Genomic DNA, 6,000 nt, shown 5'->3' with positions numbered 1-6,000 from the left:
TCATTTTTAATGTATGGTTATTTGTCCTTTTTTTGATCATATTGAATGTTTATTGAAAATCTGATGGAAGCTCTGTGAGACAGAGTACTAACGACATCCTAAAATTCTTGGTCATGTACTAATGGCTGAAGGGGGGGACAAAGCCCCTGCTGAGGCTCTTATGAGTTTTGCACCCTGCCCAATTACAATGAAAAAAAGTATAATGGAGCTTAAATGGTATTGTTTTCCCTATAATATTCTGCATTCAAGCCAGCTCCCTTTCCACAAAGACCCATCCTTTACAGTCTGTCATCAGACTCATGCAAGGTAGTACTGAGAGCCCACCTACCTCAGCAACTAATCTTTGTCTTTCAGACAGGACTGAATGTGTGGTTTCCAGGTCAGACAAAACATATCCTTGAAGGAGAATGATTTAACATGTATTTCCTGTACTTATTGTCTAACAGTGTCTGGGAGCTAATGTCAGTACTGTGCCGAGTTACCATCAATCCACAAATTACATTTTTAGAAGCCCCCAGAAGTCCTCTCACAGTGTGTTGCTTAGTACAAGTTTCTGAAGCAAACTTTCTCATTGATCCATTATAGACTGTGCAGCAACTGCTTTTCTCTATATAGATCTCTATTTGAAGTTCAGCCTATAGTCTAACGAAATGACAGTAACATTCTCCAGTATTTTTCTTTGTTAGTGGGTTTCATGCAGTCACCAGTGAATCTGTGGTGACTTGTCATTTTCTAATAACTACTATCCAATTTCTGGGCCATAGAAAAGCACATTTGGCAAGTAGGCAAAATGACAAAGAGCTGGAAGAGGAGCACCTATTTTCCCTTAAAAATTTATCCTATTGATAGTATAATGGGTATACTGGTGCTACCAGTATAGATGTCAAAACTAGATATATGCATAGTAAGATTGACAGTGCCTGTTGTGTGCTTGATGTTTGTGATCCTGGAAAATGTAACAGAGAAACGACAGAGTCCTCTATATGCTTATGTAAGTTTATGAACAGGATTGTCTATGATTCTGTATATATTGAATTGGAACGAACTCACTGAATGAGTTGGACACAATGATCCTTGTATTTGGTACAAAAAAAAGAGAGAAGAAAAAAAGCATGTATATGTTATACACAATATATTAGCCTGAATAACAGATGTATTGTGATAATGATGTCTGCATGACAAATTACAGGGTCATTTGATAAGCTGAGCCCTCCCAGGCTAAAGGGCACTTACTTTTGACCTCTTCACCTACAAAATATTTTTGTGTTAGGACACTTCCTGGGGGACTCAAACCAGTGAGCCTCTGCCTAACAACAGCTGCATTTGAAAATTAACCAAAACATACCTCTTCCCACCTCTTAAACAAAGTCTTTATTTAAGAAAAATACACTGCTCTAAACTGGAGTCTCCTTCAGTAGTTGGTCCTCAGTTTATTATGGGTTTCAGATTCATCAGACCACTACTTTTAGTGTTTGGAATTTGTCATATTCTTGTCTGGTTCTCATCCGTTTTCTTTGCATCTCTCTCTCCCCTTGATCATCTTCGCGATCTTAATGCCAGTTCTCAAACACAGCGGATCTACTATTTACTGGCATGCTGTCTGGAAAGTAGGAGATGCTTAGGTCAGCTGTACATGTTCTTCTATTTCTGAAGCCTGTTCATATGGTTTTGTGGCACAGGACTTCACACAAGAGGCACAGAGAATGAGATCCTGTAAAGTGTATTTTGAGTTCTTTAACAGATGTCCAAAATATGAGACCTTTAAAATAAGTGACAAATATAGAAGACAGAGCCATATCATTCACTATTGAGTTTTATTGGCAGTTGTTTAGATCGACTCGTACAGCTTCCTTGTGGATGTCTAATCTTCAGGTCAATTTCACTGTTTCTGTCATCGAGTTTTTCTAGGTTGCTCTCAGAGTGTGTGAGTACTCTTAGCAGTAGTGTTTTGAAGTTAAAATCTCAGTAATAGAGTGAAACAGAAACTTTCACTGAAAAGCATTTAGAAGACATAAAATCAAGGTATTGAAAAGGATGGAGCTCAAGTGATGGAGGGAGTAAAAATTCTAATTTATGTGTAAGCTCCACAGCCTCACACTGCACTGCAAGGAAAAAAAAATCTGGAACTGTGTTTTATGTTTTCATAAATTAGATGCTTCTACTTGATTAGGAGCTTCTACTCTTCCCTGTTACCTCATACTGTTGGAGTAATGTATGTCCAGTGCTGTCATAATTAGCAATTGTAATGGTGAGGATGATTGGATGGAAGAAAAATGTTCTCATGAAAACTGTCTAGTGATTGTAATGCTAACTATTTTTTTAATACAATTTTGAGTTGTAGAAGGCGAGCTTGAATTTGCAACTCTGAAAAGAATTTTGAAGTCTTACAAAAATGAACACTTTTCATATACTTTTTAAAATACCGTTTAGGTCTGATTATACTTCTCTTATACTCTTTCCGTCTTCGGATTTTCTATGATATGTTTGCTAAATAATGAATTAGCAAAAGCTGTTCTTCTGTAGATTAAAGCATAACATGCTTACATTCAACTTTTAAATCTTGTTATAAAAGGCACCTTTTGGTTGCAACATGCTTCAGTGAAAAAGCTGTCAGATTGGGATGAATAACCAGTTCTCCACCTACCTTTCCACTTTTTTAGTGCTAGGAAGTGGGTTTTTTCATATCTCCACACAGAGCTTGGTTTCAGCTCTTTCAAACTTCTTTCAAAATTTTGATTTTGTAATTCAGAGAAGTATCTTTTCTAGTGAAATTTCCCAGCATACCCAGCAAGGAAACAGTAGTTACAGACACTAATAAGGAAATATCAGTGAAACTCATGAGTATTTGTGATCAAAATCCAAGGATAGATGTGCTGCTTCTGAAAACAAATATGTGAAATTTTGTAATACTCTTTATAATTTAGTCATTCTTCATAACCCTTCTTTAGGATTTCATGACATTCTCAGTTCTCATATCCATTTACTTAAAATAAAAATCAGGGAAATCAGCCCCTGCTAGCTCTATTTAATCTCATTGCAATTTGACTTAAGGAGAAGAGCTTACCCTGTGCAGACCTTAGAGATATTACAGTACCTTGTCCTGACTATGGCATAGATAATGATGATATTGATTTGTAGTCTCCAGGCCAGAAGTGTCTCTGGAATTCAGAAACCAAATTTGGAAGGAATGCATCTCTTAATGTCACATGCTATACGGAAGACTAAAAGCTGGGTGCCTTAAAGGGTTCTCTTAAAGGAGAACATTTCCTCTTGATGGAGTCTCCAAGCTTTCTTCTGCCTTCATGTGACTCCTGTGGATTGCTACCTGAACTTTGTGTGAGAGTGGATGTTGGGATTACGAGAGAATAAGCTATGGAAGAAACTGATTTAACTGTTGAATGCTACACTACTTCCCTGTTCTTTTTGGTTATACAGAAAAGTGTTTTCTCTTACTGGAGTGTACATCTATGCTATAGTACATAGGGGCTGTTTTCTACCCCCTCTGAAGCTGCAGGGGGTTCATGGCATGGAATAACAAATCTTAGAAGACCTTTTCTTTTACAGTACATTAACTCTGTCTAACTGAAGTTGTATACAGTACCAGGAGAATAAATAATGACTGATTTTCAAAATGACGTACGTAAGGGCAGTTGTGAAATGTTTTCATCCTGATAGAAATGCATACACAGTGACTGACATTTTTCTTCCACGTCCATGATGTGCTTGGTTAACCTTGTTTCATAGATGTGGGAAATATCAAGCTGCTTCCTGCTCATTTATACATGCTCCTATCTGTACATGTAGCTGAAATAACTGCAGCCCAGATTTCAAAACCTGAGTTCCTAGAGTACTTCTAGAAGCATTTCTACTAAGTAGTTCTGATGCTGATCACATATTGAGCATGAAGACAGAAGTGTGACCATGACACTTATGCAAACACATTTGGCTTGTCTGCTTTTTAATTAGTGACTGCAAGCATGGCTTGCCAAATCCTGGGGCCTGTCTGTGAAGAGGCAGTTTGATTAAAGTCAGCATCCAGTCGTGTGTACTGCTAAACACTTGCCACTCCTTGATTACCTACTGAAAGCTTGCAACTCTGTAAGTTTCCAACATCCACATCTAGCCAAACAAAAGAGGCTTTGTCAGGTAGCTGCAGAGAATGAAAGTAGTATGAGAAAGGCACTGTGACAGAATTTCTCATCTCTACTGTCCCTCCACAAAAATGATGTCTTTTAACTTGGCAGGGCTCACAGCAGTCTTCTGCAATGCTACGTCTGCAAAAGCCCTTTTTCACATTTCAGCAAGTCGAAATGATTTAGTGCTGTTTTCTTGTGTTTTATTGGAGCTTAGAATATCAGCCATGTACTGTACAGGGCTTGCTTTCTGATGTAGATTAGCCACAGAAAATAACTGGAAATGCTCATAAATTGGTGATTCTACACACATGTGCTGTTATAGCTTACAGCTTCTACACTTATTTTCTGGTAGAAATTTTAAGGAAAACATACTCTACCTCCTTTAATTGCTTATAATGAAGCACTGTCTCTAGCAAAGAGCTTTAGGAACAAAAGATGTTTGCTCTCCAACTTTTATTCTCTAAGAATGTCATAATCAGTTGAAGAATGAGCAGTGAAATTAAAATGCATTGAATTGGACATTCTCTGTAGCTTTTTTTTTTTCTTTTTACAGTTCTTTCGACAAGACTTCTTAAGAGATTTTGAAGGGCTTTGCAGTTGTCACGGTGATTTGTGGGTGCTTAAACATTCAAAAAACCTTAGGGAGAAAATCTTAGAACAAATGTTTTTATTTCTGCACTTTTGCATGGTCAACACAGAATAATTAATGTTTGTGAAGCTCTTGAAGAACAAAGTATGCATTATAGACTATACTCATGGAGTAGCTTTCTTTTTCTTTTTCATAGTGTCTGCGAATAACTCATCCAGCTGAAATGATAAAGTACACCAGACTGATGGAAAACATAACATAGACAGGTCATCGATACAGGTAATTAGTGAATAAAATGATTTAAAAAAAATTTGGTCTGAACTAACTTGTACAAGAATTTGTGTCTGGAAACATCTGATTATGTCTTCATTTATTGCTTCTCACACAGGCCTGGAGGCATGAATACCAAACACAGTGGGAAAAGTTCTGAAGTTTCTGTAACTAAAAGCTTCTAAAAAGTGCATGGAAACCAAACTTTATAATCCTTTCAGTGCGTTTCTGAATACAATAGCTCCAGAGAAAGAATTGTTGGCAGCATCTAAGAGACCCAGTGTGTTTCAGAAGATATTTTGCAAGCATCTCAAGAATGGTTGGTCAGATAAAGAAGTTAGGGGTATTAGGAATGTATGCTCAAAGAGAACTTACAGCAGTACGGAAAATGTAAAGACTGACTCATTACGTAGAATCAGTTGAGTGCTAAGTTGCTAGAGGCTGTTTAGTTTTCAAAATTAAACAAATTGGAGGAAGACATAAGCAACTGGGAAGGGCAAGAAAGGAAGAACTGTTAAATCACTGATCTCAAATCACTGAGACCAGAACTCCCAGTCTGGCAGCTTTGAGCTTTAATTTTCAGCTTGTTGGTCTTTTCTTTTTGCAATGTTTCTATTACTGTAATTTATAAATAGAAATCAACCCAGACCCAAAGCATTCTGAGAAAAGGTTTCATAATCTTGACATTTTGTCTTCAAATGTAACTTTTACACTGTGAAGAAATAGTATAAAAGACTTTTAAAGAATGCGGTATATTTTGAGTTAGAGTTTCTTTCTGTCTTCTCTTCCTTCACAGTTTGGCTAAGGAAAAGTTATTTCCCAATTGATTAATGTCACACAAAAAATAATCCATAAAATCTGAGTATTCCTATGGAGAAGAGTGTAGCTGATGCAGTTCAGAGCTAAATGTGCTACAGCTGGGCTATGCAATGTTTTATCCTGTCAGCACGTACTACAAAATACATGATGGCTCCACTTAGTAAAAAACTGCAAACCCAACACGAG

The sequence above is a fragment of the Gallus gallus genome, chromosome 4 (assembly GCF_016699485.2).
Source record: "Gallus gallus isolate bGalGal1 chromosome 4, bGalGal1.mat.broiler.GRCg7b, whole genome shotgun sequence".
NCBI classification, from domain to species: Eukaryota; Metazoa; Chordata; class Aves; order Galliformes; family Phasianidae; genus Gallus; species Gallus gallus.
The sequence above is the reverse complement of the archived record's forward strand: the minus strand, read 5'-3'. Positions refer to the sequence as shown.